Source organism: Protopterus annectens, chromosome 1.part1 (genome assembly GCF_019279795.1).
Source record: "Protopterus annectens isolate FY-2018-M chromosome 1.part1, PAN1.0, whole genome shotgun sequence".
NCBI lineage: Eukaryota > Metazoa > Chordata > Ceratodontiformes > Protopteridae > Protopterus > Protopterus annectens.
Window position 1 is genome coordinate 846,393,723 of NC_056726.1, and position 23,991 is coordinate 846,417,713.

The 23,991-nt window shown below is 39.1% G+C and overlaps 1 protein-coding gene across 1 annotated transcript in view; it reads right to left on the reverse strand.

The window, feature by feature from the left end:
- The window catches only part of LOC122815150 (probable E3 ubiquitin-protein ligase HERC1), a 5,886,073-nt gene that overhangs the window by 2,111,787 nt on the left and 3,750,295 nt on the right, over positions 1-23,991 (reverse strand). The window lies entirely within an intron of this gene.

Consider the following 23,991-nt stretch of genomic DNA (forward strand, 5'->3'; position numbering starts at 1 on the left):
AAGTCTCACACATAATTAACAGATCTCTGTCAGAAAGTTATGTTCCCACACTATGGAAAGTCTCACACAATTCCCCTACACAAAGGAGGCCCCTCCACAGATCTAACCAATTACCACCACATAACTATTCTCTCGCCACTCTCCAAAATACTAGAGAGATGCATTCATTTGCAAGTCTAAGATCATCTCCTTGCAAACAACCTCCTCTCCAACACACAATACGGTTTCTGACCTAACCGTAGCACCACCACCGCCTTACTCTCTTTCTCTAACACTATCCTACAAAATAAAAATGCAGGTTATCTCTCCTCAGCTACCTTCCTAGACCTCTCTAAAGCTTTCGACATGATCCCACACAAACAACTCATCTCTCTTCTCAATAACCTATCTTTCTCTCAACCAATCATCAACTGGTTTCAGAGTTACCTATCTGACCGCCAACAAGCAGCTGTTTGGCAGGACAACCTACCCCCCCCCCCAGCTACCAGTCTCCATAGGGGTTCCCCAAAGGTCCATCCTGGGACCCCAACTCTTCTCTATTTTCACCAATAATCTAGCCTCAGCCACAATACATGGCACACTCATACAATACGCAGATGACTTAACCATAATCTGCACAGCCCATTCCCTACCCGAACTGCAAAAAGTCACACAGGAAGCATTTCTATTGAAACTTGGTTATCCGATGCCCAACTAATACTCAACCCAAACAAAACAAAATTACTAATCTTCCAACCCACCAAACTTACCCTAGAAAGCTCTCACTTTAACATCACAGCAAAAGACACCACCACCATCCATCCTACAGAACACACCAAATTACTAGGAACAGAAATAGATGATAAACTGAACTTTGACATTCACATTTCCATGACCATTAAAAAAGTGCACAAAAAACTAGGAGCATTATATAGAAATCAGCAACTACTTACCAAAGCAGCTAAAATTTCACTAGCAAATTTTCATCTTATCTCTACCCTACTCTACGCCTCTCCAATATTTACTAACCTTAGACAATGCGACCTAAATAAGCTCAAAACCTGCTACAACAAAATCGCCAAATTCGCCACAGGGGCTTGCTACCATACTCACCACTATCTCTCACTAGCAGAACTGGGCTGACTAGAGCTCCCCCACCTCCTTCAATGGTACCAACTCAGACTCACCCACAAACTAATAAACCAACCACTAAAAGTCCCATCCCTCCAGAATCTGCTCCAACCCTACATAACCACAAGACCACTAAGATCCAGCCACAAAAACCTGCTACAGGTCACAAGAGCCAATAACTCTGCTGGAGAAGCATTATTCTCCTGCACTATAGCCAAACTCTGGAACTCTCTCCATCCTCAATTACCTCTGTAACTTCTTGCACCCACTTCAAATCCTTACTAAAATCACACTTAAAAACTTGCCAGATATGCCCTTGCAATTCCCCCCCCCCAATACCATCCACCACCCACTACCTCTCTCGGTCCCCTAACAACCTACTCTTAGCAAGCTTGTCTACTCATGTTCCCAGCTACCTACCACATAATACTAATTTCTTGTAGCAACAACTGCTAATGGCTGTTACGTACCTCAAAAACAGATTGTATCAATTGTTCACTGATGAATCTCAACTACATTTGTAACCATGTTTAGTATATGTCACCATATTTTAAAATTGTACTATGTTCTACAGCTGTATTACATCTATGTTTTATTCTTGCCTTACGTCCTCAGCTGGACTAATGTTTATATATAAATGCTATGTTTTTTAACTGTATAACGCAAGTAATACTTAATGTGGAGCTTATCTCCCCGGGCCACCGCTGAAAATGGACCTGTGTCCAGTCGGACTCTCCCAGTCAACAAATGTAAATAAATAATAAATAAATAAATAAACTTCTTATAATAGCTAACTATTCATATTATTTTGGAATGTGAATGGCCTCACAAGTATAGACGAAAAGGTAGTAGTATTGAATTATATGAAGAAATGCAGAGTACAAACAGCAATGCTACAGGAGACATATTTGGAAAGAAGTGAGCATGTGAATTTGATAAAGAAAGCATTTCATGACAGATATTCAGCAGAATATCAGGGATAAAGGAAACAGGGAGTACTTATTCTAATTGTAAAGGAGCTCATGGAAAAAGGATAATAATGGCTGATTTGTGATAGTAAAGAGCTACAGGAAAGGGAATATGTACTTATATTCCACCTAAAACTGCTATCACGGTGCTTAACAACATTTTTGGATAAATAGTCTGCTTTCAGCATGGAATATTACTTATAGGTGGGGACTGCAACTTGATTTACAACAGTGAGGATGTATCTGGTGGACCTAGAATGGAAATATAATAAAAAAGAGGGTAGATTTCTTAAGACCTTCATGAAAATATATGGTACGAAACACATGAATAACATGGATTTAGCAGCAGTAACTCAGAGATAATTTACATATTATTTCCCAAGGTACAACTAGTCTAGACTAGACATAAATTATATTTCAGAGGAACATGTAAATTTAATTGAAAGCTTAGATACACATCCAATAACTATATGATTTCAGACCATGCACAGATAACATCTAAGATAAAAATGCAGGGTAACAAAGTGAAAATGAGACACTGGTGCATCCCCACCTACATGTCAAAAGTAAGAAATCTAAGGAATGGATAGTGGAAATTATTCAGGAGTTAAACATTTCTTCAAAAGTTATAGCTAGTAAGTAAGACAAAACGAAAGTAGAGTTTAAAAATGGGGTAGAAATAAAAGAAAAAGAGATGTGGTTAAGAAGTAACAAAAATTATTTTGAGGGTCTGACAAAGGTTAAAGTAGTACAGAACAAGGGGAATCTCAGAGAAAAAGAGGCAAAACTGCAGAGTGCTAAAGAGCAAATAACAGAGCATCTGGATAACATGCATGAGTTTAGAAAAATTGCTGTTAAGTAACTGATTTTGATAATAATTCCAGAGCACAAAAACTTTTAGCACAATGACTTATGCAACAAAAAGTATAAAAGGTTGTTGCTAAACATAGGCAGCCTATAACAAGAAAAATACCAGGAGATCCTGTAGAGATATTAGAGATATTTCAGAAATTTTATAAACATTTCTATAAATCAAAGAAATGTGGGAACTCAACAAAGAGCACAGATGGAAACATTTATGGAAGTTTTAAGTATGTCAAGATTAGAGGTAGATGAGGCTCAACAAGTAACAGTTAAGATACAAGGAGATGGGATAAAGAGAAACATATAATCAATCTGGAGGATGGTATTCCTGTGAAATTTTGGAAGCTAGGAGGAAGAAAGTGATAAAGTTCTGGAAGGTTTTGTTTAACAGTATTTTATAAGGAAGGGAAGGACCAACATCCTGGAAGAAAACAGTGTTGACTGTAATATATATATAAAGTCAGCAAATACCCATCAGCCCCAGTTTTATACAGGCTATTTCAATTTTAAACTGTGATTATAAAATATTTGTGTCTGTAATAGCTAAATGAATGGCATAGGTGCTCGAAATATTCATAGATAAGGCTCCATGTTGTTTTGTGGAGGGGAAGAAAACATTTGACAACATCAATAGAACAAAGATGATCCAAAACCAAAAGGAAGGAGAATAAAAGAAAATACCGCAGTTACTACTGGGCCATGATGCAGCGAAAGCATTTGACAGAGTAAGCAAGGATGTCATGAGTAGGGCACTAGAAGCATTTACACTGTCTGATACAATAAGGTTAATTAGGAGAATATATGAGGGATGGAAGCAAAAATTAAGTGTGACGGTTCCTCTCTAAGTTGTGTCTGAACAAAGGAACCAGGCAGAGCTGTCCTCTTTCCCCCTTGCTATTTTCATAATATTTACAGCCAATGGTAAAGAAAATAAGGGACTCAGTAATTCAAGGATATAACTGTTATGGTAGTCAAGAAAAGTTGGCTTTATTTGCAGATGATATTATCTTGCACCTTATAAAACCAGAAAAGGACAACACGTGTTGTGGAACATTTTGAGTCACTTTCAAGTCTTTTTGGGATAAAAAAATTAATGAAAATAAAACAAAGGCTATAAATGTAATCTACAGTGGATATAAAAAGTTTACACACCCCTGTTAAAATGCCAGGTTTTTGTGATATAACAAAATGAGGCCACAATAAATCATTTCAAAACTTTTCCCACCTTTAATGTGGCCTATATTTCAAGACCAGGGGGATGTTAACTTTAAGGGGCACACTGTTCCTATTAAGACACCATTAAAAAAAAAAACTCATCCATTTGCAAACATAAAATTTTCTAGTAGTAGATTTTATGGCCTCATTTAACACTTGCTGCACATTCTCATGAAACAAGTGACTAAACAGAGTCAAGATGAAGTCATCCAGACTGTTAGTTGTACTGGCTCCAAACTGGGGTGCACCACTTGCTCCAGAGACTGTGTGAAGAAATCATCGGTAACTGCCCTTGGCCAATCCCATTAAGAGAGGAGAACCAAGACTGCCTGGGCTGACTGAAATCCAAAAACTGGTGAAGGACTTTCAAGATGTGGATCACTGTCAACATGTCCTTGATAATGATGTGCTACCCTGCGTGCTTGGGACCCCAAGTCACTTGCACTCCCACTGACACAGCTACCTAAGCAAAGTCAGATGAATTTGTCTGGACCAACTGGGCCAGATCACGAGGGAAGTAGGGAAGTCCTGGATTAATACTCATCTGAGTTCAACACCACGGTAACTCCCTTCTGATGAAGAGCAGCACTGGTAACTGAGATTCCAGGGAATGTAGGTGTTTGGTCCCAAAATGCTGGCCATACCATTGAATTTTCCTCATTTGGAGATGGGACATTGGTGCCACAAGAACCACAGATGCCATACATCCTAGAATTTTTAGGAACTCTCTTGTTGAGACTAAGTTCCTCTTGGAGGTTTCCTAAAACACCAACTGGTAAAATAGGACCCTGTCTTTGGGAAAAAAAGGCCCATTCTTTAGTTGGGGTTAATTCAGCACCACAGGAAGATGAGTCTTTGTGAGGATGTCAGGCACAACTTCTGAAGGTTCAACTTGAACCCTGGCTGGGAGAATACGGTTGAGGCCATCTCTAGCAATTCCAGACATCTTGATACAGACTCTGCACAGATCAGCAAGTAGCCCAAGTAAGGGCAGATGTGAATGCCAAGAGTACAGTAGTAAGCCACTACTGGAGCAAGGCATCTGGTAAATACTTGATGAGCAATGGATAGCCCAAAAGGCAATGCAGAGAACTGACACTATGAACTAAACACAACAAATCTCAGCTAACCTGAAATTATGAGCAATGGGGATATGCATGCTTCAAGTCCAGTATCACCATGAAGCAGTGGGCTGACAAAAATAGAAGCTCTGTCTGCAGGGTGAGCATCTTGAACTTGGGGACCTTGATAAAGGTATTCAAAAAGGAAAGATCCAACATTGGTTTCCACGACAGCCCTTTTTTGAGGAACCAGGAAAATTCTTTAGTAGAAACCTTTCATCTTTTCCAAAGCAGGGACCAGTTCTATGACCACTGACTCCAGCATTTGCTGGATGTTTCTTCTACTGACACCTGTAAACGCTACCAACAATGTTGAGTACCAATTTGTCAGAAACCATGGACAGCCAGGCTGACTTGTTGAGAGCTAACTTTTGAGACAGGGCATTTGGAAAAGATGGATGCAGCACTCCAGCATTGTCATAGATTGCAAGTGGGGTTATCCTTTTTTGGCAATGGAACCCCTCTTGTTAGGTAGGGCGGAGTTCTTATCCTGCTATTTTCTTTTGGTGCCTTGACTTTTGTTCAACTAAGATTTTTGTTTGCTGGGTTGCCAACAATTATTCTGCTTAATAAAGGGATGCTTGGGAATAAGGAACATTTTAGACACCCCTTGCATCAGTCTACCTTTATCATCGCAGTTTTTAAGGATCTGATTAGCTGCTGTACCAAACATGCAATCAGAATCATTTTATTAACTTATCAGAAAAGTTCTGACTGTGCAACAAAACATGCCTCCTTACCACCACAGATGTTGGGTGAATTTCTAGAAACAGTATCAGCTCCTTCCAAAGCATCCTTTAAAGAATGTTCAGACAACTGAGAAACATTGGACACAATATCTTTGACAGACTATTTGCTCAACAGGTAACAATGCAGTAAATGTGCCTAAACTATACATACACCTCAACACAAACTTCCAAATAAAACACCATTAGTTAAGCACCTTAAAGGCTATTGTGCTTGACTGTGTCAGCTTCTTTCCCTAAGAGTCTAGCCTTTTGCATAATTGCATGTGCATCAAGTACTAAATGAAGCAATAAAGCCTACTACTAGTAAATCCTATACTGGTTAAGTGGAAATGATTAATCTAATTGGTATCTAACAAACATGCAAGGGTCCTTCAGGGATTTTGAACTACTGCCTGATGCTTCACTTTCCTCTGGCATTGCTTTTTCCTCTATAAAGGTTAATCTTGCAGCCATTTCAGCATATCTGCCCATGGATCCTCCTCTTTCTTCAGTTTTTATTGTGAAGCAGTCTCTGAAAGGGTATTTCCACTTAAGACATCCACGTAAACAGGTTGCTCCTATTTGGAATCTCAGCTATGTGCTGCAGAAATTGATTATGCCACCTTCTGAACCTGCCCATCAAGCTGATTTAAGGTTCTTAACCTGGAAAGCTGTACTCATCACTGCTCTGACATTTGCATGAAAAGTATGTGAGTTGCAAGTTCTCATGATGGGTGAACCCTAGCACATTTTCCACAGGGAAGGGGTCTCTTTATAAACAAACCTCTCATTCAGCCCCAAAGTGGTTTCAGCGTTTATTTTCAATTAACCCAGCAATCTCTTGGTTTTCTATACAGAACCTAAAAACCAAAGAGAAAGGATTCTGCATTCTGGACAGGTGCTATCCTCACAAAACTAAGTCCTTTAGAAAAGCTGATCAGCTATTTATTTCTTTTTATGGGAGAAAAAAATCTGATCATTTCCAGGTGGTTGCCCTCAGCTATTACATTTTGTTATTTCTACTATGGCACGTCCATTCCAGGCAGTATAAAGGCACATAGTACATGAGCCTTGTTGTCTTCTATGGCATACAGGAAACGAATGAACTCTAGAAATATTCTTAAAGGCGCTATATGGTCCTCTGTACATAATTTTACAAAAGATTATAAACTGGATTCCTTTGCAAGGCCTAGGCCAAGCTTTGCTAGGACCATTCTCCAAGGCTCCTGGATCTGCATCCTTCCTCTCCCAAGATTAGATAAGCTTTGGTAATCTATCCATATAGCCTAAATGCTACTGCAGCAGCGAGGAAGGAATTCAAACATCTACTGTTACGGGTAAGTGCAGCTTAGACAAATGTACTTTTGCTATCTGTTTTTAAATTTATCTTAACAGTCTCTATCTGCTTTACCTAAGCTCTTTATGCCTATAGACAGTAAGTCTAGTAAATAACTACACAGTATTTTGCCATGTAAGAGGTTTAACTGTTGGAATTAAACTTTTTTTTTTTCCTGGGAGAGGAGTGAGATCCAGGCTACTTCCGAAGTTGTGACTGGTTTAAGCCATTCCTGGACATTCAAGAAAACAGCTAAATATATGAAGAATTGTCCCACCTTCCCCTTCCCTATGTTCTTAAAGTGTGCTTTTTGTTGCCTCCTCTCCCTTATGTTGAATTAAGCACAACATTCCCTCCCTCTCTCTCCTATTGTCAGTTAGCACTAAAGTATCATTTTTGTGTAGTCACACAATACACTGTGTCCACCAATCAAATCTGTGTTCCCTTTTTAAACTTGGTGGCTCTCGAGTTCCCTGCCCTTACTATAATTTTGACTTTGGAAACCCCTCCCCCCATCTCATCTGCTTATACCAGTGAGCACTAGAAGATCAAACTGGGATGCTCCTTCAACTGCTAAAGTTTGAGATACCCTCATTTTTGTACCTTCATACCTGCTTAGTGCACAGTGCAATACCTCAAAGTATTAACCCCATTTTTCTATCTTAATTTTAAAATTTGCATCATCAGTAATAAGACTACCAACAACTGGTGAGCTTTCTCTTTGTTTTGTGCATTCTACCATAATAACATTCAGTCTCTGCTGCATTTACTTCATTCATCAAAATATCTAAGCACTAAACATGATGGAAAACCAGCCTGTCAGTTTCACCTCTGTTGTCAGATGTTTAGCTGTGACATAAGACAATGTGCAAATTGCCTTATGTTCACAAATAATGAACTTATACATTCAACACTAAATTTCATCTGTTGTTGTGTCTTTCGTCTTTTCCCGGTTAGGGGTCACCACAGCGGAACTCCGGTCCACTAATGATTGGCAATAGATTTTTTTACGTGCCGAGTTGCCAGCCCTGATGCACAAACTTCAACGAAGGTATGCCCATTCATGCATGTCTCCACGCAGAAGACGCTCTAGCTGAGAATCGAACCAGACAGCGTCTTACTGTAAGAAGTCTAAATAGCTAATTAATCTGGATGCTTCCCTCTCAATGAAAAAATTGCCTAGTGAACTTCATACACTTGCACAGCAATCTTTCACTATTCACACCAAAATGTCTTTATGCAGCGGCTGTAAATGAATCACTCTAAAACTCTCCTAGAAGTAAGGAATATTAAATCTCAGAAAACAAATCAGGCCACTCACCTATCTTATTATGTATACCTGCTATAAAGAGTCACCCTGAGCAAAAGCACACTAAATATACTACTTTAAACCACAGCACTGACAATTTTGTTTAATGATAGGTGACTCATTTGTCAGGTACACTGGCTCATCACTTACAAGGCTGGGCAAGGAAAGTGTTAAAGTGAGCTGTCTTTCAGGCACCAAGATGTCTAACATTACAAGGATCCCAAGGACTCAACTCTTGACAAACATGCCTACGACATAAGAGTGACCTTACAACTAGACCACGTAATTACATCTCTATCAGCCACACCCGGGTGTTCTTTGGATGGCATATAGACTTCATACACCATAAGAAGGTGCTCTTTTTTTTCTGTGGGCACTCCATGTACATTAATTATTGCCTTTAGAACTCAAGGTGAGCAATGGTGTTTTATTTCATAACTCTACCTTCTAACCCACAATAACACCTGTGCTGATGCTATACTTAGCAGATGAGAGCTGCCATGAAAATAATGATGCTGACATTGTATCTCAAAACTTTATACATGTTTTTAACAACAAATGGTGCCACACACACTAGTTTAGACTCACAGACTCATAGGTGAATACTATGCTAACTGCCCTGAAAGGCTATTTTAAGTCTAGCCAATATCCCGAGGTCGGTTTAGCAAAAATTGCCATCACAGTCCCACATATATGTTTATTTACTTGTGCAAATGACTTGCGGCTTCTCCTGAAAATAACTAAAAAATAATGTAAACAAACGTGCATATTTTCATTTACTTCTTAAGTATACGTGAGCAGTGTTGGTCTCCCCAAGCTTTTATCTGTTTATGAAATAACTCAGACTTCAGTATCCCCAGCATTCTTAGTTTTCATAATCTGTAGTCGTACTAGTGAGGGCACAGAATGCTCCTCACAAAATGCTAGTCATGAAATGATTAAGTTCAGAATCCTGTTATATACCCTGTATATTGACAACACACCCCCTAGAGCTGACCCAGTAGTCAGAGACTTAGGGACACACACAGATAGTAATCTAGACTCTGACCATCATGTGCCTACAGTGGTGAGGAAATCACTCTATATTGCACAACTTCTAAACAAAGGTATGGCATCCAAGTCCAAGGAAATCATTGTTTCACTGTATTTGGCATTCACCAGACCTATCATTGAGTACAATGCTCCCTTTGGTATGTACCTAACCACGCATATCCAACAACTGGAACATCCACAGAGGTTCCTCACTAAAAGAATACAGGGCACTAGGATCCACCACATAACACAAGCACTCAGGTCACTCCAAGGCAAGTACAAATATGACTCAGTCATTGTCCATGCTGGTGTGAATGACCTCAGACGAACCTCCCTGGACTACATGAAAAGAGACATAGAGGAGCTCTCTGAGCATGTAGCCCAGGCTGGTATGACCCTGACCTTGAGTAGCATCTTTCCCTCACTAAGAATGATGCCACAATACGAAGACAAGATGATCACTTTTAACAATTGGCTTAAGTACTGGTGTCATTCAAAAGGGATCCAATGCCTGTCAGCCTGGGATGACATGCTCGACAAGCCACGATGCTTTGCTAGGGACGGCTTGCACCTGTCACCCCTGGGCTTTCGGATACTGGCAAAGGCTCTTGCCACCCCCATAGTGCCTTTTTTAGGCAAGGCTCAAAAGACAAACCCACCTCCATAGGTATCACAAGGGATAAGAAACTAAGAGTAATGTTACTCAATGCCAGAAGTCTAAACCTCAAGATGCACTTTCGAAACTCTCCTTAGCATGGAGAACATCAATATCTGTGCAGTAACAGAAACCTGGTTCAAGGGTCCCGAGAGCACCCCAGCACTTCCAGGCTATACCTCATACCATGCTCTTCGGCTCCAAAACTTGGTCCCGAATCACAAAAGGAGGGGGAGTATCAATATTCATCAAAGATACCCACACCTCCAGGTTGGTGGCACAGCACGAAGCATCAGAGACTATCCATGTGCAACTAACAGTGGGAAAAACTGCCTTCCAGTTTATAGTCTGCTACAGACCACCCTCCCAATCCCAGGAACCCCCACTCGGCCTTCCTGAGAACACTGGAAAATATGAAGGTCTCTCCAAACACCATTATATTGGGCGTCTTCAACTACCCAAACATAGACTGGGAGCATTACTCTAGCTCCAACACCATAGCCCAAAGGTTCCTGGAATTTATAAATTCAAATGCTATGGAACAATTTGTTACCACTCCCACAAGAGGGGAAAACATACTGGACCTGATCATCACCAACATGGGGACTCTATGCTCCAGACCAGAAGTGTATCCCTCACTGGTAAGATCAGACCATAAACTAATCTCACTGGATATTCACATCCCGACCCCAGCCCCTGCCCAGAAAACCACAGTGAAAAACTTCTCTAAAGCAAATTTCACACTCCTCAAAACCGAGGTGGAATCCTTCAAAGCCCCCGGGCCTGTGGAAAATACGGCCCAGACCACAGAATCCTTTATAAACGCATTCTATGAACACCTTCAGGAATGCATGGATCATGCAATCCCAAATACAACCAAGACCCAATCCTCCAAAGGCAGGCATCCTGTCTGGTGGACCCCAGCCATAAACAAACTATACAATAGAAGGAGGACGCTACTACATGATACAGCAAAATCCCAAAAAGGGAAGGCATCTCTGATTAGTATTAGCAAAAAACTACGGGCACTCATAAAACCATCTAAGGCCAGCTTCGAGAGAAAAATTGCACAGGACACTAAGGATAATCACAAGGCTTTCTTTAGTTATGTTAGGAACCTGGGTGGGAATACCCAGATATGCTCAGAATTAGTCCAAAATGACAAAAAATACACCGAACCCACAGACATTGCCAACATCCTAGCTGACAGGTTCAGCGCAAACTTCTCCCCCCATTCCCCACCAAAAGGGCAAATATCTATCCCAGCAGAGTGCTGCCCCCCTGACATCTCAGATGCCCAGGTAAGAGTCGTCCTCTCCAAAGCAAAAAACACAGCATCAATGGGACCAGACGGTGTCCTGGGCTGTGTCCTACATGAACTCCAAGAAGAAATAAACCCAAACATAAAACTACTGTTCAATCTCAGCCTTACTACAGGATATGTACCCAAAGAGTGGCATACAGCAACAGTGGTCCCTCTCCACAAAGGTGGTGCCTCAGCGGATCCTGGAAACTATCGCCCCATAAGCCTGACTAGCTTGGTCTGCAAAGCTATGGAAAGGATCATCATGGACCTCATAAATAAAGATATTGGGGACCTACAGACACTGGATCCTACCCAGTTCGGCTTTGTTAAGGGCAGATCCTGCCTCTTAAACCTGGTCGATTTCTTTGAAACAGTCACCAAGGCCATTGACGAGGGGAAGGTGGTCCACACAGTCTACCTGGACCTCACAAAAGCCTTCGATACAATACCCCACTAGGGCATTATAGATAAGCTCACCAGCTTAAATATAAATCCCTATGTCACTAGATGGGTTTCAAACTGGCTCAAAGACAGAACCCACATGGTTAGAATTGCTGGAGCCATGTCAGACTCCAAACCAGTTACAAGTGGCGTCCCACAAGGCTCAGTCCTGGGACCTCTCTTGTTCGGTATATATTTCTCGGAGGTACAGGCCAACACGGAAGGACTGTGGCTGACCAAGTTCACAGATGACTGCAAACTGGGCGCCATAATCGACTCTCCAGCAGACACAAGCATCCTACAAAAGGGCCTCACAGAAACAGACAAGTGGTGCCAGAGCCATGGCCTCAAGCTAAACGCCAAAATGTGTATAGTCATCCCCTTTGGCAAAAACAACGTGCCCATAAATTACCACATAGAAGTAATCCATTAAGTACGGAAGAAGTAATTAGGGACCTGGGGACCCAAATTGATAGCAATCTCCCATTTGACAACCACGTGGCCAAGGTGGCTAGAAAAACATTTTATATAGCCCACCTAATCATGAAGGGATTCACATCTAGAACAGGGGAGGTCATCATGCCACTTTACTCATCCCTCATCAGGCCCATAATTGAGTACTCTGCCCCTTTTGGGATGTACCTGCAACTGTTGCTGCAGGTGTCGGGTAAGGTACATCCCAAAAGGGGCATTGTATTCAATTATGGGCCTGATGAGTGACGAGTAGAGGGGCACAATGACCTCTCTTGATCTAGATGCGAACCCTTTCGTGATAAGGTGGGCTATGTAGAAGGTCTTTTTAACCACTTTGGCAACGTGATTATCAAAGGAGAGATTACGATCTACGTTGGTCCCCAAATCTCTAATTACTTCTTCCGTACTTAATGGATTACCACCTATGTGGTAATTTGTGGGCACCTTGTTTTTACCAAAGGGGATGACCATGCACTTTTTAGCATTTAGCTTGAGGCCATGGCTCTGGCACCGAGCATCCATCTCTGTGAGACCCTTTTGGAGGATGCTTGTGTCAGCTGGAGATTCGATTATGGCCCCCAGTTTGCAGTCATCTGCGAACTTTGTCAGCCATAATCCCCCTGTGTTAGCCTGAACCTCAGAGAAGAATATACCGAACAAGAGAGGTCCCAGAACTGAGCCCTGGGGGACGCCACTTGTAACTGGTTTGGATTCGGACATGGAACCTGCGATTCTGACCATGTGGGTTCTATCTCTGAGCCAGTTTGCAACCCATCTTGTGATACAGGGGTTGATATTTAAGCTGGTAAGCTTATTTATGATACCCGAGTGGGGTATTGTGTCGAAGGCTTTTTTGACGTCCAGGTAGGCTGTGTGGACTACCTTGCCCTCATCTATGGCTTTGGTAACTGTTTCAAAGCAATCAACTAGGTTTAAGAGGCAAGATCTGCCCTTAACAAAGCCAAATTGGGTAGGGTCCAGTGTCTGGAGGCTCCCAATGTCTTTGTTTATGAGTTCCATGATAATACACTCCATAGCTTTACAGACCAGACTAGTCAGGCTTATGGGGCGATAGTTTCCGGGGTCCGTTGTGGCACCACCTATCCAACTACAGACCCACTGCTATACTACCACCTCTATCAAAAATATTAGAAAAATATACCCACTTCCAGCTCCCAAACTAATCTCTTTATGATCCAACAGGGCTTCCTCCCAATTGCTATCAACCACAACAGAAACAATGGCAACCTAGTATCAGTACTCTTCCTGGATCTGTCAAGGACCTCTGACAAAGTTTCTTATCAAAAACTTCTCAGTGATCTCTCCTCTGTAGGTCTAAATAAATCATCCCTCCCTGGTTTCACAGCTATTTCACAAACAGACAACAATCAGTAAAATGGAAAAAAGAAGTCTCCTCTTTTCTTTCTGTCACAGTTGCAGTCCCACGGGGATCAATACTGGGCCCATTTCTATTCAATATATTTGTAAACAAACTCCATATTGCTACAAAAAAGCAAATATAGTTCAGTATGCAGATAATGCAACCCTCATTTGCTCTACTCCAACACTACATATCCTCCAGTAAATCACACAGTATGGGGAGTGTTCTTACACAGTCGCACTGGACCCTAACTCTCACACACAAATGCACATCAGGTTGTCGAAACGCACACAACACCCACCTTACATAGTACACAAAACATACAGATATTAATGTATGCTGAATTTTATATTGGCAAGAAGGAGTGTAAACTAAGGGATACAGTTTACAAGCACACCTATATCATCACAAAAAATAAAGAACACAATGCCTTAGCTAAACATCCGAATGAATGTCTAGGTCATAGTTTTAAATTTGCAGTTATTGAAAAAGTTAATATTTCCAGACATGGGGGTCCGTGGCCTATTATTTTGGGAAAAAAAAGGAACTACATTGGCAATAAATGCTGAATGCCAGTATATGGCCAGGACTAAATGAGCAGACATCTATTAGTTGTTTGTTGAAGCTGAAAGCACTTGAAAGATGAAATACATTTAAAATGTTCTATATTTGTAGTAAAGTGCTTTATTTAATTTAATTTTACTTTTAACTGTGTGTGCCTTTGAATGGCTTTATATTGTGTATGATTAATATGTGTCCTGTCATTTTAAACGAAAAATGAGCGACTAGTGCTCTAAATCTCTTTTTCCTATGGCTATCATGGGATTTTAAATGACTATTTAAATTGCCTAACTTGCATTACATTTTACCTGAAGTTTTATATCTAATAAAATGAAAGTGCTAATCTTCTTGACTTGGGTTTATGAGTTTACTTTATCTTTGTTACTAGAAGTTTACGCAAGTTTTTTTTTTTTTTTTAGCGTCTTCAAAATCAAAACCAACTACATAATCACATTAAAAGCAGTGATAGACAGGAACTATTCCAAGGCAAATTACCTTTTATTAAGTGATGGATTGTCAAACTTCAATGTCCCTCCAAATCCTGAGAACACTGCAGCTTATGCTGAATTGCTCTCAGAAATTCTGTACAACCACGTCAATGGCTGCATAGAGGCTGTTGTACCTACCAGAAGTAAGCTCAGGACTAGCCCTAGAAACAAACCACCCTGGTGGCATCCAAATTAAACAAGACATACAACAAAAGGAAAAGAATTATGGCAAAAATCAGGAAGGGTAATTCCCGAAAATATTGAAACTCTTTCATCAAAGTAAATAGGCAACTAAGAGGGCTAATTAGGTCAAATAAAGCCAATACTGAGGTTAAGAAAGCCTCCCTGGTGAGACAGAACCATAAGGCCTCCTACAGCTATGTCAGAAACCTGAAGGACAGCACACAGCAATGTCCTGAACTGTTAGTTAATGGTGCCACATTCACTGACCCTGGTGATACAGTAAGCCTGTTGGACAAATTCAGTTTCATCGTTACCATCCATCTCACCCATAAGCATCCCCCTCAAACATAATCTATCTAGTTATAACTAGGGAGCACGTATTGGCTGCACTCACTAAAGCCAAGAACAGCCTCAATAACATCAGAGAATACCTCCCGAACAATCTAAAATATGACTTCTCAGGACCCGAGTCATTATTTAACTATAGTGTTAAAACAGACTTTGTGCCATGAGAATGGACTCCAACAGTCATCACCCTTCATAAGGGAGGACCTTTAACAGATGCTGGAAACTACATACCCATTAGTCTGACTAGTCTTATTTGTAAAGCCATGGAAAAATTATCATGGAAATAATCAACAAGGACACAAGAGACCTCCTTGTCAAAGGAATGTCATACATACTCAATCTGATGAACTTTGGAAATGTCACTAAGCCAATGGATGAGGGGAAAATGGTGAATACTGCCTAAACAGATCTGGCTAAAGCAAATGATACAACACCCACTTTGGCATTGTCAACAAACATATGGAGCCAGGTATAAATTGCTATATAACAGACTGGATTGCTACCTGGCTCACTGATAAAACACAGGAGGTTAGACTTGTGAGGCCACCTCCACAAAGAGGCCGGACACCCTTGGAGTCCCCCTCCTCCTTAATATCTATTTCTCAGATGTAAAAACCAATATCAAATGCCTTTGACTGCCCAAGTTCACAGATCATTGCAAACTGGGAGCAGTCATTGAATCCCCCAAGATGAAAGAACCTTTAGGAAGATCTAATAAAAACAAATGCTTGATGCCAAAGCCATGGCTTAAAACTCAACACCAAGTAGTACCTTTTGGGAAGTCTACCACCCTGGGTAACTATGTCATCAATAAAATATTCTTAAAAGTTGATTCACTAGTCAGGGATGTGGGAATTCATATAAACAGTAATCTAGCCTTCAACCAACATGTGTCCAACATAGTAAGAAAATCTTTCTAAGTTGCTCAACGTATAAGCAAGGGCATGACATCTAGGTCCAGAGAGAAGAGGTCATATTACCACTGTACTCTGCATTCATTAGACCCATCATAAAGTATAATGCCTCCTTCAGTATGTACCAAACCACAAAAATGCAGCAATTGGAACGTCCACAAGGTTTCCTGACAAAAAGAAGAAAAGGAGTAAACACAATCTCCTTTGCTGATCACCCCAATGTTATCTGTCTTGACTCAGTATCATAGAGACTTTTGAAAAGTGTTCTTTACCTGGCAAACAAGGCATCCCTGAAACCTGCTGTGATGAACCTATTGCCTATCTGCAAAACAAAGTATCAGAACTACTAGATTAAAATACCTACATTTTGCTTGTGATATAAATAGGACATGCTGGAGGGAAATGTATATTTCTCAGAGAATTCCCATTTTCTGGAATAGGCTTCCCATACATGTGAAGCAGAGTTCCTCCCTATCCCTTCTTAAGTACAACTTGGGCCAATGGATGGATATTCAGAAAGTCACCCCTGGTTTGGCTCCTATGTCTGATGGACAAAAAAGTTAGTCAATAAATCAACACCTATATAAATCTAATTTGTGGGTCACATTTGGGTTGTATGGACAGGCTTATAAGGGATCTTGTGGTCTTTAGCTTAGTATACCATCTATGAACCTATAAGAGTCTTCCCCATTTGTTGAACCCTGGCTAGGCATTGCAGCCCTACTCCTAAATGCAAAAGACTAATTTAATTCTTTTTTTTACCAAAAGAAAATCCATAGCAGCAACCTGCCTACTCCCAGCTATATTGTATGCATCACCTGTCTTCACTAATCCCAACAATACCCTCAAGTCCAAATGTAATGTATGCTAAAATAACACAGCAAGATTCGTCACATATCCATCTCATACAGCCCACCACTTCACAGCTGTAAAGGAAATAAACTGACTAGAACTCCAGAATCAGCTAACTTACTCTCATCTCACCACTGCCCACAAACTTATCTACAAGCCAGACAGTTTCTCTTCTATAAAAAAAACATACTACTACCATACAGCAACAAAAGAACACTACTCTCCAATATCAAATCTCTCCTAACTCTAACTAACTTAAAAAAACTCTGCTGGAAACTCACTCTATTCTCACTGTCCCAAAACTGTGGAACTCCATCTCATTTGAGTTAAACCTTACAGAAAAGAAAACAAATGCTTTAAAAGTCTGCTGAAACAACATCTGCAAGGTACTTGGCTCTGCTTTTGCTCTACACCTAGATAATTCCCAATCCTGAAGAAAATACAAGTTGCAATACCTCTGACAAAACTATAGCTGCTCTGTATTGAATTCCATTTGGTGATTATTACACTTTCCATTCTATCTACTACTGTAAACATTTAGCTGATTATATTTTTAACTACCTACTTCTACTTAATCCTCAGGCTCCCCCAGCATGCCACTACTTACTAATTTCAACCCAAATGTCAATCTTTTTCTCAAAAAACAACAGCTAGGAACAGTCAAAAGCAGGTTTAATAATTCTCCAGCACTTCGGTAAACCCTTCAAGGAGTACATAAAACAGGAAAACAGCACACCTACTTAAATATACACAGTATAAAACAATTATCCAATAAAAAACAATTCAATTAAATCAGCAGCTTCCAATTGCACTCCAAATTAAGTCCCAAGGGAGACAAAGTATCAAATTTTAAAATGAAAATACTCTCTTTACATAACAGTTTTGCTTTATATACAATATCAGAACAAAAACCCACAGGAACCTCACTAACACAGTAGCCTTCAAACCATATGGAATGGAATTATGAAATTCCATAAAATGTTTTACTACAAGACTATCAACTTTTTTGTTTCTGATATTTCTTATGTGCTCCTGTAGTCTACACTTAAACCTCCTTTTACTTTCACCAATATAAGTAAGGCTGTAAGGGTATTGGCAAGGCATACATTACACCTTCTGTGTCGCAATTAAACATCTCTGATGGATAAAAGGGCTGACCATTAATAAACGCAAAAGTTCTAGCAACATAAGTACATATATTGCAATGGTCACAAGGAAAGGTACCTGTGGATGTTTTAATGGTAGAGACAGTATTCAAGACAGGAAATTCAAAATAATTGTGTACCAGAACATCGCTTAGATTTCTGCCCTTTTTATATGCTATACCTAATAATGGTGATAGAATGTTAGCCAAATCACTAAATTTGAACAAATATTTCCAATAATATTTCACCAAATCAATCAAAATAGAACTAAACACAGTATAAGTTGTGACAAAATACATTTTCTCATATCACTTCTTCTATTAGTACAATTACACACAAATTTTTTCTCTACTGGAAGACACATTATGTCTTAAAGGAGGTTTATTAACATAGTTAATCGCTTTATTAACAGATACTTGTATTGAGTTTTTGTCATACCCTCTAAATAAAAACATGGAACATATCCTATTTACCTCTATATTAAAATCATGATCATTATTACATATCCTCCTTAGTCTTAAACATTCACTATACGGAAGAGAAGAACTAGTTTTGGAGGATGACAACTGGTACCAAACAAATATTTACCACTGTCTTCAAACTTACTATGAACTGATGTAAATAATTTGTCATCGTCATTTAAAACAAGATTAATTTCCAAAAATGTAAGTTTTCTACCCACTTGCAAACCATTAAAAGAAAAAAACAAATCTGCTATTATGTAGCCATTCAAAAAAACAGCTTAACTTCTGATAAGCCCCATGTAATACTTCATTACAAATTTTTTGAAAAAGTCTCCATGATATAAGTGTTCCTCTTCATATAAACCAATCATAAGGTTGGCATACATGGGGGCAAAAGATTCCACCATAGCTGTACCTTGAAGCTGATGAAAAATTAAATTGTTGAATGTAAAATAATTACTCATTAAACAAAAATCCTACAATTCCAGGCAATTCCAGTATATGATTAAATTTTGGTGTATCATCTATAAAATATTTAACTGCCTCTAATCCAAGTTTATGTTGGATATTTGTATATAAACTACATACATCTACTGTAATAAAATACATGTCCTCAGATCATTCAAAATCAGACAACTTACCCAGAAAATCAATACTATCCCTTACATATGAAGATAATTTAACTGCATACGGTGGTAAAAATTTATACAAAAGTAGGCCTACATTAGTTAAAAAATACTTTTGGGCAGAGACTATCGGTCTACCTGGGGGGGTTAAGGGCATCTTTATGGATTTTGGGTAGGCAGTAAAAAACTGCCAATTCACTGTCATTACAGTTAACCTTTTTCTCCAAATCCATTTTAGAAAAATACCCCAATCAAAACCCTTTATGTAAAAGAATTTCAAAATCACATACAGCTTTTTTATATTAATTTATATGACTAATACTATAAGTTTTCTTATCATCCAAATGCAACATACACATAGTGAAATATTGCTGTGCATTTTACCCCCTTTGTCCGAAGGTTTAATTACAATATTCTTATTTATAGCCAAAAGCTGAATCTCACGTCATTCTTGAGCAGTTAAATTATAAATAATAGCATGCTTATTACTCATAAACTCATTATATTCACGTTCCACGTTGAGAAAAGTGCTGAATACCTTCATGTCTGTATGGAGGAATGAAATCACTTTTATATGCAATTTCTGTAGTATTTAAAAGACTATATGCATTAAAATCACAGTCTCCCTCTACATGAATATCCAAATCAGAGTTGCATGTATGGAAGCTGTCTTCAAAACTATCATCAGAATCCTCAAAGTTTCCCATATTGCAAGAATTATCCCTCTCTTTAATACAAAAATTATAAGCTAAATGCAATTTACAACACATCCTGAACACATCACATTTAAGTTCATATAAACGGGGTATTACAGTTGGAATAAATTTTAAACAATAGTTCAATACTTTTATCTGACAATTAGTTAAAGCTAGCTCTGAAATATTAATTACAACAGAATCTGAAACTGAATTAATACCATTTGGATTTTTTATGCTGTCACATACTGTCTCGTGAATGGTTAGGGTCTGTTTGGAAACTACCTCGTTTAAGATCGTTGTTGCCTTCTTCCAAGTTTCTAGACTCTCTCCGAAAGTCTTTAACTAACCTGGATGGATTTTGAGCAGCAGGTAGAGACGGGAACTGTTCGCCATTGTTCTCTATGTCGGCTGACACTCTAGACACGTCAGAAGCAAAAGAGACATCTCTAGAGGAATTAAGAGATTTATTTTAGGAAGCACCATTCCCTCGTGCATTTTTGCATTCCTTTTTCTGACACAAAAAGCACATCCACCTTCATAATCTCTTAAGACCCATTTAAGTTTGGTGCTTTTTCATTCTACCAGTTCGTGTTCGTATTTAATTAATTTTTCATTAATATCTGTCAGCTGCATGTCCAAGTTATTATGAGATAAAAACTTGGATAATTTTTGGAACGTGGACTTAATGTCAGCTTTAATTTTAGACTACTTAATAAGATGAAAATTTTTTAGTGTGGTTGTTTTTATTATCAATCTTCATCTCCCCTTGTTTGTCTTTGCATTTCTGTCTGCTACAACCTTACAGAAATGCACAAGTATTTTATTTTTTCTCTCCTCTTCCTATAGCCACAACTTGTATGATACAAGGTCAGCATTAATCATCTGTTGACTTTTGCAACTAATTATGTATTCAAAAATGCATATGAAACCAAGATGAAAATATTATATGCAATATGGAAAATGAAAATATACTGTACTGTATATTGCCTATGAATGTGAATATTGGAGCTTTTCTCCCTGGACCTCCACTGAAAAAGGGTATCTGCACCAGTCAGATTTTTCAAGATAACAAAGACAAATAAATAAATGACTACATACTATTGGTTAACACATGTCTCCCTATTTCTCAACCTCTTACTACAAGAAATCTGGAAAAAGCCTGACAAATGTGTGTGTGTGTGTGTGTGGGGGGGGGGGGGTCAAAGGTCCAAAAATAGGGACACATTTTAAATATTGCTTTTTTAAGCATAGAAAGTTGCTAGAATAACAGGATTTGTGTTACCATACATATTCTGAAGGCTATGAAGTCTGAAACTCAAATGACTGTCATTATTTTTAACTTTAATCCTTAAATCATCCTAAGTGATGTGTTAAAAACCAATTTTTATGAGGACCACACCAGAATATGGGGCAAAAATCTGTACAGTTGAGAGTTATGCATCTCTCAAGATTAAATACCTCAGTGGTGCCTGCAAATGGTCTGTTGTCATCAGTGCTCTACCCTATTATTCAAACAAACTACCAAGAAACAGCGGACTATATGAAGCAGCAAGGCACGTGTAGCTATGTATAAACTACCAAATTTTAATATAAACGCAAATCAAGGTAAATTCACAGCGTTTTCGTCCACAAAATATCAGACTTCATCAGATACAATCAATGCTTGACACCATGCTCAATATATACCCTTAAACCCTACCAATTGAACAATCAATTAAATAATTTAATAATTTGATTAATCTTCTTTTAAAAGGACCATGGAGCTAAAAACATAAATTACTGAAAATATGCATTTAAAATGCTGCTAAAAATGTTTTTTATACAATAATAAACATTGTATTTGATGTTTGTAAACCTCTTGAAATTATAAACAAACATATAAAACAATTCTTGTAATGAAATAAAATAAATGAAGTCAATATCTCAGCTACTTAAAATGTACTGAATGCTAGATAGGGATCCTATCTAGTTAACTCATAACTTGGTGTGTTGTGTAGCTTTTGCACTATTGCTCTCCTTTTCTGTTGATTCAAGCAAACTAGATAAATACTTCAAAAGTGTAGATCTGGCTTGGTGGCAAACAGAGAGATAAAGCCCTGGCAATGGTTCAAATGGATTACTCTACAGATGAACGAACTGTAATTCATTAACCATCAACTGCCTGATGTTCAAGACACTAAGAATCAACTTGCACAGTACTGTTTTCCATAGGAATCATTTCTGGTGACATTTCTAAGACAGCACCAGCAGTGAATTTTTTTTCTCCCTCTTTATGAGTTGGTGGAACTGTGGAGTTGATATATAAAGTTTAGGGGAAGATGTGGTGGTGGGGCTTGTCCTTCACATCGTGGGTGCAGCAGATCATGCCCTCCTGCAAAAAATTCTTAAATATTAATTTTTTTATGTTTTCTACTTTAACCATTAGGTTTCAGTGATTTCCATCATCGGGAATTTGGTGTTCGATGACCTGCAGTGGAGGTGTTCAGATGATCTGTGTTTGATTAATGAATCAGAAGATGAAGAAGTTTGCCGGGGAGGGTGTAGCAGTAAGGGGGTGCCACCAAATTGTCTATTATGGGTGGGGAAGATAATCGGTGGGCATCCTGCTGCAGGAGTGATACTTAGGACACAGACCACTGTTGCTAGCTCTGTGAAAAAAGTAGGATGTGGGGTGTGAGCTTGACAAGGAAAGTAGAGCTTATTACCAGGTGTGCAGACGTCTAGCAGAACAAATGTCACATTTTACCTGCTGGAAAGAGAAACAGAAGTTAAAGGAAGAAGAAAAACATATGCACACTTCTCAAAGGATGATGATCCAACTCCCCTGCCAGGTGTCCTCTGACTCCAGGAAGAAAAGGAAATTAACTAAAAAACTAACGGTTACCATATGGCAAGAGAACAGGCCAAAAAATATATAAAAATTCTTTGCAAGTTTTTAGTCCATCTAAAATACTTAAGCACCAGGTCACAGCATTGCAAAAACAGCCATGGATGTTTAGCTGTCAGCTATTCAAACAGGGTGGCTCAGATAGCTTTCAATGTAAAAGTAAAATACAGGCCCACCAAATGATGTCTACATCCTACAAGAGAGTCTTAAATAAATGATTGTTGTCAAAGTCATGGCCTTAAACACAATGCAAAAAAATGGATCATCATCCCTTTTGGTACGAGCTATGTTCTTGCCAACTACCACATCAATAGCAACACCCTAAGTACACACTCAGTGGTGAGAGACCTGGGCACACAGGTTGACAGCAACCTTACCTATGATCACCATGTCTCCACAGTGGTGAGAAGCATCTCATAAGTAAGGGCATTGCCTCCAGAAAAAAAGAAGTTATAACTGCCCTATACTCTTCCTTCATTGGGCCAATTATTGAGTATAACACCCCATTTGGTATGTACCTTTTCAAGCATCTGCAGCAATTGGAGAGACCACAAAGGTTCCTCCAAGGAGGTCTTCAGCATCGGTCCTATGTCAATCATATGAAATCACTGTCACTTTTATTCTGTTTCATACAGACTTCTTAGAGGTGATTTCTCTGCCTTGCATATAAGGCAAACTCTGACCCTGCTTTATTGGAAATACTTCAAATCCTCACATCAAATGGTACACAGGTTACTCACTCTAAAGACCTAAACCTGCTATACGTCATTAATAGAATCTGCTGGAGGGACAGATTTGTCTCCCAGAGGTTACCACACCTTTTGAACGGACTCCCACATCATGTCAAAAACAGCTCACCTCATTGGCCCTCTTCAAATTCAGTCT